This window comes from Diadema antillarum, unplaced genomic scaffold (genome assembly GCF_040938485.1).
Source record: "Diadema antillarum isolate AM-2024a unplaced genomic scaffold, OU_Dant_1.0 scf00000120, whole genome shotgun sequence".
Taxonomy (NCBI): Eukaryota; Metazoa; Echinodermata; class Echinoidea; order Diadematoida; family Diadematidae; genus Diadema; species Diadema antillarum.
Window position 1 is genome coordinate 1,031,815 of NW_027271009.1, and position 13,602 is coordinate 1,045,416.

The window sequence follows — 13,602 nt, forward strand, 5'->3', positions numbered from 1 at the left end:
CCATTTCTCCCTCCCCCTCTCTCCCTCTCTTTCTTTCTCTTCTTCTCTCTCTGTCTCTCTGTCTCCTATAAACAACGAACTTTGTCTCTCATGTTTACATTTGAAACACGTGAATGAAGACAATGACTGCAGACACCGCACACGACACACACGCACTCACGCACATAAACATTTTTTTGATTATTAATAGATACCTGGATATTCATGCTGATTATGATATATTCATATAGGCATAGGCCTAATTCAGTCCTCCCTCCCCTCCTTTCTCTCTCTCTCTCTCTCTCTAATCCATATTATTTGAAGGGGCAAACCTGATATAATAGCATGAAAAGTAAGTGCAAATAACTAATATGTTACATTCATATTTGTTTGATTTGGATTAAGGCACTGAGTTTATCTCATATGTTTTGATGACGATGATAGTGGTTCCCTTGATTTACAAAGAAAAGTCTCTTCATTGATAGTAAGTGCTCTTTCTGAGGGACTCGTCATATAATTTATGTGTATCCTGCCATTTCATTTGGAAAAGAAAGAGTTTCTGTATAGAAAAAAAAATCCATTGTCTTTCTCTCTAAGGAGTCCAAAAGGTTCGCATTTACAAACAAAAGATTGCATAATGTACAATTTCACCTTTCATTGTCGAAATCCCAGTGTCATGAAAGGCAGACAGATATCAAAGGAGCAAAAACACGTTGAGATGAAGAAAACAGCGTAGCAAAGGAACAAGACAGAGGAAGAAGAAAAACAGAAAGATAAGTAGAAGAACATGAAGTACATGAAGAAAGAAAGAGAAGAAGAAGAAGAAGAACAAGAACAAGAAGAGCAAGAACAAGAAGAACGAGAACAAGAACAAGAAGAGGAATCAGAAAAACGAAAAGCGGGGGGAAAATGGAAGAAGAGAAAGAACGAAAGCTTTAGAGGGGCACCTTCCTAACAGCCTTGACATGAAGACACCGGCAGCCTTATACTTCTTGAACTTCTGATTCGTCCTTTTTACTTCCTTTGGTCTTATGATCGCTGCTGACTGTGTACACAATCTCGTTGCTTATAACTACGGAAATTACCAAAATGTATACCCCTGTATATATACTTCGTCTTAACGAATTAAGTCAGGCATATCCCAGGGATGAATGAAAGGTCGAAAGCATGCTGTGAAACAAAGCAAGCCCCTCATACTTGCGCGTGTGAAAAATCCATAATCAGAGAAGTTCCATTAGCGGGCTCACAACGTCCATCAGCGCGACAAGGTGCTAATCAATTTACAAGGGAAATTATTCATTAAAAGAACGAATTGCTGAAAAACTTGTCAGTAGTAGTACTTTTGCCACGAATTCATCGATTCACGGCAACAGCCCCGTTCGCAGCTAGTCTGACTGTCAAATCCCTAGACTAGAATTTGCGGCCGGGTTAATTGGAATCGTCGACTGGGTTTAATCATTACAATAATAATATTAGTGTCTCACGAATATAAGCACAAGTAACCAGCCAGTAACGAATATCTCGTGTTGCTCACTGCGTCGACAGGCAATGAGAACAGTAAAGTTGTTACGGATATTCAAAGAACGTCATCTCCTTTCACATAATCAGTTTGTGATCTTCTGTACAGCATGATATTCTTTCAAAGTATGTCGTCTCGAGTTTAAAGAAATTTTTCTCTTGGAAACACTAATTCGCTAGAAATCTTATAAATGAGACGCAGAAGCCCCTATAGTTTGTGTTTGACGATAGCATTTTGGAGTATTTATGAGCTTATTTTGAAACAAAATGAAACCAGTAATGGAAAAGGAAGCTGCTCTTGAAAACACGTGTTTATGAGAGTAATTAGAATAGAATAGAAATACAATGTTATAAAAAACAAACAAACAAAGAAGAACGTTAGGAAAGAATGAACAAAATAATATTACCAAATGTTTTGTTAAATATTGATTAAATTATTTTGACTGTGCATTTTGAACAGATTCCTGAATCAATCCTCAGAAAAGACAAAAAAAAATATATACTCATGAAAACATAACATTTTGTTGCAGGGATAAATGATTAAAGACAAGATTAAACTTCTATGCAGTAAAACAAAGCGGGAGTTCAGTGAAATAGATGGGATAAAATAATGTAATGACCACTTGAATGCCGCATAAGTGAAATGTTATACAACTATGATATTTGGACTCGATATGTCACTAATTTGTCCGTATTAATCTTCTGTAGTTCTCTGTCAGTGGTGTCTGTCACTTCGCTGAAGATGCTTTTACAGACTATAATATCAATCCACATCATCCAAATTCGAGTCAACAATTCCATAGCTGTCTATAATGAAGGATCATAGCTTGTCATCATTGGATGCAAATGCAGACATAATAATGATGATTTTTTTTTAACGACATTAATTATTTCAATCTTGACAAGAGCTTTGAAGTGGCAGACTACGGGGATTTAGGCCAAGGGGGTGCCCCTCAAACAGGGCGTGACGGTCAAAAGGGGTGTAGGTTACTTACTCACATCCCACCCTCCTCCGATCATCTCCTGTTGATAACGATCCAGTAAAACACAACCACCATGCGCAGATAATTATAATTATTATTATTATCAGGTGGGGGAGGAGGCAGAGCTACTCTCTATGCCCGTAAGCCCTGAGTTTCACGTCTCATTTATCCTAAGGTTTCAATTTGTTATTATGCTAGAAAACCTCTTGTAGGACCCTATAGAAATCCACCTTATTTCAACAAGTTGCCAGTATTTCTGCCAGAGAAAGGCATTATACACTCAAACTGACCCTATCATGCTCAAGCCCCTCCCAATCCCCTTCCCTCTTTTCGTAAGGCCTTGCCTTTATACACACCTCGTGTTGAATAAAAGACGATGAAAGCAGCAAACAAAAATCTGTCTGTAAGACTAGCTTTCGGATTATTTTGCTGTAAGAGTTTGGAACAGCTGAACAGAGAAAACGATTCTTGTCACGTAGACAGATGTGCTAGATGACGTAAGACTAAAGCACCGATAAGGGGTCATTAACCAACCTAATATGAATAAACATTATTTGCAATAATGTAGTCAATTGCCACAACTTGGATTAAAAGCGCGAATAAGAAAACAGAAAACAAACATAAATCCCCACAACACTTCTGTAATTATAGGCTTTGTAATTGTACACTTTCGACTATTGTGTTATTTGAATATTCAACGAGAAATTTCTAATTTCAGGACTAGGCGAACACTAAGATACCGCGGGGCTTTTCCCTTAATTGTCATGATCATAAACCAATGTATGGACAGTGATCGATGTAGTTGTTGATCACGGTGGCGATATCGATACGTCTTGGTGAAATTGAAATCTAAAGATCTAAAGATCTAAAAATCTAAATTGAATCTAAAAAGAAACGAATAAAGATATCTGACTAAATTCTTAGATAGTTCAAGGCTACCGTCAGCTTCAGCTGGCCTCTCTGGAAACCTCATGTTACCTCTGTTATATCCGCCATATCAGGTTTTGCTTACAGACGACAGTGAAAAAATGATGAAAAAGACAAGATCTGTAATTGTAAACGTGGTGAAGGGTACCATGGAAGACGAATGGCGTATCCGAGACCGTCTTTACGGCTGCCTCATGTCATAAAGCAATATTTCAATCATATTTTAAATAAGAAAATTGTGAAACTCCAAACCTCTTCATGTTCACCTAAATGTGACATCAACTGTAACAACAAACTCAAACTAGAAATGTATTATACCGATCATGTTTTATGGCAGATGATTAAAAAAAAGAAATGACATTAATCTAATGCTATATTTAAACATGGGTGTTTTTTGTTCAATTCAAACAAAGCTAAAAGTAATCGAGTGAATATTTATCCTGGTTTAAAAAATATAGGAGAATGACGAGGTGCTGACATCGTGACGTCATACAATTTGCACATTATTGTGGTGGCTACTAATGTCATTGTTACGTGAAAATGTTACGATCTATAACTCTCTTACTTTAGATTCAATTTTGATGAAACCACTACCATCTTGTTCACTTGATTCTACTCTATTCATCGAAGGAAGAAGATGACATTAAAGGTACTGTTTACCATTGGGAGCAGTGATTTAAAAATGTTCGAGTCATCCCAATTGATGCATATGTCATTGTATGTGTAGATCAGTTGCATCACAAAACATCCTATCAGATAGGATTTTTGCAGTAAAGCATAAAATATAAGGAGATTTCACTGTTGTTCTCATTAAACCATAACTGTATAGACGGTTTATTCTAGAAACAATTTTATTCTAACTATTGCTCACATTTTGTATAATTAAATATACTTAACATTGATTATACCGATTAGCTTTTTTACACTGGTTGTTTCTATCCCTAACTGACATTTGAGAACTATTTTGAAGCACTAAAGCTGGGTTTTTGTTTCATCTGCAAATGGTAAACAATCAGCGATATAGAAAACTTTCGAATAAACACATTTGATCATGGTGTGGAATTACACGCTTATATAGGTCCTATACTATTCCACAAGTAGTCGGTTAGATCACACTACTTTATTCCGAAGGCTCGTTATTCGTTAATCTGGAATCGAAATAAGTTTTTTTTTTTTTTTTGCATTTTTGGATGAACGAACCTTCAGAATAACGAATCTTCGTAATAGCGTCACAAATGTTCGGATTAACGAGGTATGGATATGTGAATGTTTCAGAATAACGAACCTTCGGAATAACGAACATCGCCTCTAGTTGTCATCCACCAGCACTTTTGTCTTCTCGCTTCTTTGATCTTTTTCTCGTCCTCTTTACGTTTTTAGAAATGACGACAGGTATATAGGCCTATCTCCCGTCATGCGCACAAGAGTTCACTGACCCGTTCAATTTCTTACCCTGAGGTGAGTCCATGCGTCGATGCTTCCTAATCAGCGGTCACGTTCAAGGTGGGACACCTGTATGATACAGGCGCAGCCGCGGAGGGACAATCAGACCATGGACCTACTAGGTCCATGATCAGACAGATGCACACACACACACACACACACACACACACACACACACACATATATATATATATATATATATATATATACACACACACGCGGGCACACACACACACAATATCACACAAAAGCACAAACACACACAATCACACATACACACACACGGACATGACTTGATTTAAATCGACATGTATTGGCATGCTACAAGAATGAGCTTGGCATACCCCTTGATCGATTGTGACAGCATAAACTTCTTGCTTCCACTAATAGATTGAGAATCACATCAGAAATCCACCTGACTTCCTCAGTGAATCTTTGAGAGTAACTTAATTAGTCTCAGGAACATTACGACTTGTTGCTTATCAAAATCCATTAAAAAACATAAGGTAGTCTGGTTTCCTTTCAAGACATGTATTCCGAATTTAATAAGACTATCATCCCGATGTAGTATATTAACAGGTAGAAATGACTTACATTGCTTACTTTTGAAATCACTACAAACATTTCGGGTGAAAATGTATTTCACGTTCAGCTTGACCTATACATAAATAAGCAATAGCAAAATCGAACACACTGGACAGCGAAAATTTGAGTTAGATATTTTATGAGAGTTAAGGAATTATAATTATTTAAAGTCTGGCATATTTTTGGCCAGGGCAGAGATATCAACCATGCACAATCATGATCAGGTGAAGAGTTAAATGGCCACTTTTGTCCCAATTCGCTTATAATTACGAATTACTAAAATGCCTTTTTACAGAAGGAATATGGCTTAGATAAACCTTATTTTTCCTCAGATGTGATAATCTCTCTGCAAATATATAGTTGTAAACAGGGGATGTAAAAAGGTTTTGATTTATCAAAAATGTATATTATGCTACGGGATTTGAGTGTACAAATAAAATAAAGCATTGCTTCATGTCATTACGGCCTTCTCTATTTTACAAGTTGATTGTGACTAATATGCTTCTGTATCGCGAAAACATTTCAAACTTCAAAATTCCAGATGTTTGATTTTTCTATCCGGTTCTGGAACTTGTTATTGTTCTGTTGGTGTAGTGTTATCCCTCTCACAAAAGTAATATCTCAGCGCAGAGTGCAGGTCCCTTTCAATCCTGCTCAAAATTGACTTACGCTATAAAACGTACAGATGTTTAATTACAGCGGGTGATCCATCATAACACCATTCCACCAAACAGGTGTATGGCTTGTATTTCACCACTGGGGTGCTTGTCACAAATTGTATCGGGTCAACTTTGAGGGGAAAAATTACCACTGATGACGTTCTTTTCTTATGTTTCTTTTTTTTTTTCCCGCTCGCGACGGTCATCGGCTCAGCGGACTGTTCACTTCCCAACGCCCAGAAGCACAGCTGTCAACATCCTCTCCTCCGGGAAGGAAGCCTTTAATGGACGCCTTGATATGATTATCCTAACAAATCGCTTTGGGGGTAAGAAAGATTAAAAAGCAATCATATTTCCTTATAAGCGTTCGACGTCTTCATAAGTCGCTGCACACGATAACTGACGCTGACCCATCAATTTTACAGTAATATGATTAATCACACGGAGAGCGGCGCTATTGAAGCGATCAGTAGAAACGAGAGCCGCATGGTAGCTTTTGAGAAAAAAAAAATGAAGTGATAAACTTCTTTAAGAAATAGAATTGATGCTATTGATGTCATTAACACTTTTAAGGAGATAGCAATCGCTTAAAAAATGATACATATCACATGGGCATAAACGTACTACACAGGGAAAATTAAATAATATAAGATTTTAGAAAGAAGGAAATATAAATAAGATAACCTCATTAGTCTGGCCCACTGTTTTTGCGGAACTACCTACTTAACACATCAGAATGACTCTGTCAGATTTCTATAAGACTTGTGATGTCTTTCACTCCTTTTTTCCCACTCGATTACAGGGCTTGAAGTATCCCTGATTTTGCTGCTCGGTTTCTGTTAACTTTGTTTATATTTATGCTACGTAAACATGGACAGAAAGTTCTTACATATTCTTTTTTTCATGAGTGAAGGGTTTCATAATGACTTATGACAATCTGTCCATGATTGAGTGTATACTCAAGATACACATATATAATGATAATGAAACTATTCCCTGACGATGAAGCGCAAAACCTTTGTAGCATTAACTGATCGATGAATTTTCAACAAGAGTGATTTTCAAGGGTTTTCGAGAGTTTTTTGTTTGTTTTTCAAACGTGAGTTGCTATGCTATTCATAATGCTAACATTCTTAATGGAGATAAAAACGAATGAAAGTACTTGAAAATAATCACTTTGCTCTGTAGTTTAGACATGGCGTTTGATCTGTTTTCTTTACTTCAATTCAACAACTGGATATCCAGAGGACTGTTGTTGACCTAAATATAGAGGTTTCAATACCGCATTGGACAAAAGAATATCAAGGCATCTTAAGCAGTGATCTTGAAGGAAGAATGAAACATAATATGGCATAAGGTTTCAGTTTCTCTGAATTTCGGTCGTCTCAAATTAACCCACATACATATCATAGCACCCATTTTCGAAGCAGAAATTTGTGCTGGCTGCTACACGAAGGAGATATGGTTAATTACTACTTCCCATATGCACCACACAATTGCAGGATTCAAAGTTTGAAGTACGTATAAAATACATTCTGTTTGCCCTCAGTTTGGCCCTAAATTTTACTTTCAGCGTCAGATAAAAACAAACTGTTATCTCCTTTGCCTTGGGTATAACCCTTGATTGTATTGATGTTAATCACTTTCACCACAATATGCCGTAACTGCATGAATGGGGGCCATTGAAAGGACGGCAGTAATATGTTTTGACAATTTTGTAAAAAAAAGTGTTTGTGAAATTTTGTTCCTAATTTAAAATTCATGTTTTCGGAAATTTTGAGTGTAATCAGTAACAGGCTTTTTAGTTTCTTCGCGAGTGCATATTTGAAAATGGTATAGCCTTATTGTACTGTTTTCATAGTTTCCTTGTAGATGTCATCTTTGCATTCACCTAGGTATGTTGCTCTTCGTTCGTCAGTTGGCATACTATCTGGCAAAAAGAGAGAAGGATAAATGAGAATAAATAAACTTCATCCATTCAGCAGAACAGCCATCAAGCAGGTATAATTATGATCTGATTTTTGATTTCTTTTTCACTCCACTTTCTAAATTCATTATCTTTAGTATCTGATCTGACAGGTCTGCGTTATTTTGGTGATAAAGTATCAGATATTATCTACGAATCGTAAAAATATATACCTTTTCAGCCTGTTTGTTGATATTTTTGTTTATCGGTTAATCGGTATATGATATATATATTATACATATATATTACATATATATGTATTTATATATAATATTTATACATATATATTTATATATAATATATATATGTATATATAATATATATACATATATATTTATATATAATATATATATGTACATATACATATATATCATATATATGTAGTGTGTGTGTGTGTGTGTGTGTGTGTGTGTGTGTGTGTGTGAATGCAGCAATATTAGGAGGATACACTAGTAAATGTTTGGGGAAAATCGGACAATCCGTTCGGAAGTTATGAATTGCTAAAGTTTTGGTGCTGCTATCACTCAAATTCCACATGTTTATTTAAGTTTCATGCAATCTTTTTTTTTCTTTGTAAGCAGTTTAGGGTGTTGATTCTGGTTTCAAGTCTGAGGGATGATAAAACATCTTTCGCCACAAGAAAATCTTAAGGGCAAGTAATGACTCTTTCACAAAAATGTTGGTTTATTGAAGTTAAATTCTAACTTGAGTTTGACAGACGATAGGGAGGATGGGTGGGGTGCATAATGGGGCGGAATCTGGTCTATAGAAATCAATCCAATTCTGTTCTACTGACTTTAAATCATTCCAATTCAATTTAGCTTAAATCAAAATGAATCCGACGTAAGTGAAGTCCTTAACATATTCAAGGCTGGACACTAACTTTTCTTTTCCTGTTTTTTTTTAATGTGATTTGTTTATTCACCGTAAATTAATGCATAAAGAGTACAGTAAATGTATGACAGGCAATATACAAACATGATAGTCAATAGTGGAATATATACTTAAAAATTGACATATATTCAAAGGAAAACGGAAGAAAAAAAACAAGCAAGGAATACGTACGGAAGGATCGCCCATTCAGGTCTGTCTACGAAGACATGGCTGTTCTTCCATGGGGTCCTAACATGAAATTTATATTGGGATAAAAAGATTCAAACTGTAAAACTATATATATCGTTGATAATAGAATAAGTGTATATTGGCTGAACTACAAAGATACAAACTTATACTTTGGAGGCATTATGAAACATCTGGAACACGTGACTTTAACTTACTAGAAAATAAGACAGGACTACAAACAAGTTTTAAATTAGGAGGAAGATTATTATATTGTAATATAATGCCCTTTACAATTTCTGCCCTAGGTTTTGGTAATGCTAAATTGGCCATGAGGAAAGAAAAAAAGGCGAAATTTGGCAGTAAAATAGATTGAGCTTGACGGTGAAGACTGGGGCAACGCTTGTCGTGCCGTAACTTAAATGTATCCAGTTACTGAGCCATGATAATTACCACAAATCGTTTGGGCCCTATTGGGTCACCAAATATTTTGTTTCTTGAATAATGGTGGCCCAACATCTATTTCTCGTGGCCCCTGTCACCAGTCAAGAAGCAATTTAACGCTTAGCTGTGATGACTGTTCTAAAGAAAAAAAAATGCTCTTATCTCACTGACTAGTATATACAAAGACATATTATTGGTTTCCTCATTTCTGTTACGATAATTTAACATTTCTATAAGACACTAGTCTCAGGTAAGATCTTCGATTTACGATTTTTGTAGCCATCATCTTTTATCTAACTTTGGAATGACGCTAAACAGCCTGCAAATCTTTCTCGTATACCGGTGCTTTTTTATCTCTTTTAAACTCCTGTAAATCGAATACGAACTTCCGCCATTATACTTCCGCCGTCTCTCGACGAAATGTCACTCCTAATTAGAGCTAATGATGGCCGACATAATGCTGAAAATGTTTTGTCTGTGACCACGGAACTGTGGATCTTTACGGACGCATGCGAACCATAGTATAGGGACATCAAGGTTTTTGAAGAGATGAGGCGATTTCAGAACTCAGATGAAAAAATACATGGATCTCAAAAGGGTACGCAACGGAAGGTCGCTATTCAGTATTTCAATCTTAGGTTAAGACCGCAAGGTTAGGAGTTCATTTTTCTTTCTCAAGCAACAACTTCAGAAAGTTTTTGTTTCTTTTTGTTTTTTAGTTAAGTACAATTTAATTCATCCATCTAGTCGCTCTCAGAAATTATTTGAATAGATAAAGAGATGAACAGTGATATCCAAGGTCAATTAAAATTGAGGACAAAGGGTTTACAACTTAAGCGCTTAACGTGAACACAGGCAAGAGATTAATGAAAGATTGGACAAGATTGGACACAATGAAATTATAGTGATAGAATTACTTTAAGCTATTTAGAAGACTTGATCAGTATTTTCTGTCAAACAAAATTTATTTTTGTCTAAGTGAACTCGAGGTGGGTCTTGGATTATTTTTCATAATGATAATTATGATTATTGTTATGATAATGATAATAAGAATAATAATAGTAATAATAACAACAACAATGATAATGACAACAAACACAATATGGGATATTGTTATCTTTATGGATAATCTTTATATATCTTTTTTAAAGGTTGATCTTTATTTCTACGATATAATTTAGGGACTTATTCAACCAAAGGAACCGATCTTAGTACTCACAGCATTGCTTTTAGTTGGTTCCGTCACTAATCATCACTTCAACCTCTATTGAAGACTTTGGGATTAAAGATTTTGCTTGCGTCATTCGTTTGATAGTATAACCTTGTGCATGATAGTTACCTGCTCACATATCATTGCATTTTACTTTTGTGATATATTTTTTGTGTGTTTTTGAACAACATTTTTATGACAAATGTGAGAACTTATCATATTCAAATAAACTCGTTCTTTCATGGTCTTACTACTCCTACGTTTAATGAAAAAAAAAAAACCCTCTTCATGACGCTACCTTGCACTTGTCAAGGCGGAATCCATTCCGCGTTTGCAGTTTGATTTCATGAAAATAGAGTAAAACTAAATAGACAAAATGATAAAAGTCAAATGAAATGACAAGGCAAATGAATGAGTAGATAATGGCATTTGAATCTTAACATATTTCATTAAAATAGAAGTGACATCGAGGTACTCCCACAATTATTGTATGAAAATTATACAAAGCGATGGTGATGTCCTTGCCTCATTGATTGATTTTGCATCATTTATGTTTTTTTTTTCTTTTTCATCAATTCCTAATTCGGTAACAACAATCTCCTTCTTGATAAAAGGGCAACAATGCTCTAAGTCATTAAAACTCCAATCAATTCTTCATGAGGGCTACACTGTTACCTCGTAACTTTGAGTCAAAACTGGAAATCTAATGAAGATTAGTTTATATATAAGGTGAACGGGATATAAAATCATCTAACTTATTCATTTCTTAATTGTGTCGCACAGTCAAGATTCTTTGGAACAGTTATCGCGGGCATTGAAGTTTGAAAATCACAATGATAAGCATATCACAGATATATTTTTCCTCCTAGGACTATTGGCTGGGAAATACATGTAGGCCTAAAAGTTTTCCACAATTTTCTATCCTGTAGCATGTTGAAACTTGAAAGTGCTTTAACCATAACTTACCTGGGGGGGGGGGGGGCATAATGCCCCCCCCCCCTCGACAAACTCCGCGACCATTCCGGCGCGCAAAATTTTTTAACCGCGCCGCTCGCTGACTTTTTACTTTCAAGTTTCGCGCAACTTTTGAGACCAAATTTGTCGCGCCCGGGCATACCGTTCGGAAGCCACGCCCCTTCAAAAATTTTTCGTCAACCCCAAAATTGCTCAAAAACGTGATTTTGTGTACAAAGTCAATACAGATTGTGTTTTTTCAATTAATTCATATAAAGATTCATATTCTTTATTTCAATGGCTGAAATCAATTTATTTTAGCATAATTATGCTTCAAAAAATGTGTATGACAAATTCTGCTGAAAAAACAACAAAAACAAAAGTTCGAAAAAACAAAGAAATACATTAAAAATTGATAAAACAAAAAACATAAGAAATTAATTTTGATACTGATTTTTTTTAACGCACAAATGTTAGGAATATCACTAGGAATATTTACACCAAAAATTCCATGAGCTTTTATAAGCCAATTACAGACGAAAATGAGGTTTTTTGCATATATTTGCATAATTAATTAATTTAAAATAGAAAATTCAAATTTTTGGAAAATTTAGCTAAACAGTCTTGTAGATTACATCCGGCTTTATGTTCATGCAAAATTTTGCGGTGATCACGCGATCAACGGCCGAGATCTGAAGGGGGGCCATAATGCCCCCCCCCCCCCCCCCCCGGAATTCAAGCTCGCTAAATAGCCCAGATAAGTTAGGGTTAAACGTGTTCATTCATTCCGAATAAAGGGTCAAGTGCTGAAAAGCAATTTTACTTGTTTGCCTCGATAACAAGGCATGTGATGTTACATAACCTTTTACAGATATCACTCTGTTCTTGTTTATATATTTTTCTTTAACTTTGATACCTGGCAACAGTAACGGCAAATGTGACTTTGGAAATAAAGTTCAAATTGAATTGATTTTTTTTTAAGGTATACGTTATTGACATATCTTTTGAATTGCTAGGAGCAAAGCAGGTTTTAATCAAACAAAATAATGGATGGTCTCTCGACAGTATCAAGATCATCATGAAAACATAAACTGATTGAATTCATTAAGACGATTATTTTCTTTTCAATATACAAAATAATGTGTAGAAATAAAGAATGAAAATTCAGGAAAATAATCAGTTACATGAGTCAGGGTTGTAGGTGAATATTTGGTAATTCTCCTAATACGTACGGGCCAGTGAAAAAGTTTGACCGTGCAAGGAGGGGTGGGACCGCAGGTGAAGTGGAACACGACGACAGTGGTTCTTGAGATATTGTAAGGTCTCACAACATGTTTACTCTACATAATTACTCATTCTCGTGACAGGTATACACTCACAGTGAGGGGGAAAAAGAGAAGACAAAAGGATCATTTATGTAAGCTGATGAAAAAATGAATTAAGATATGGATGTCGACTCCTCGCCTAAAATTTAGTTAATCCCTGCAAACAAGACATCGGCCATGCTGAGAGTATGATGTCGCCTCTCTGATGAGCAAGCTTCCGACATGGTCCTGTTGTTGACTGGTGGCAATATCCTAGTGCTGCTGCTGCTGCTCACCATTCGAACCATTAATCTCTGCCCCACCCTCACCACCTTCACCTCCGACCACTCCCTTCCCCCTTATTCACCATTATCATCTCCTACTTCCGATCTCTGACCAACACTCAATTCAAGTCGAATCGTTTATTCATCTCATTTTCTGATAAAACAATACAACAGTATTGAATTCTATAATACAATAAATACATAATCAATGATTTACATATGATTGTGAAAACGAAAAAAAAAAGACAACTTGAACACTGCAAAAACATCGGTATTAGATTTAACAC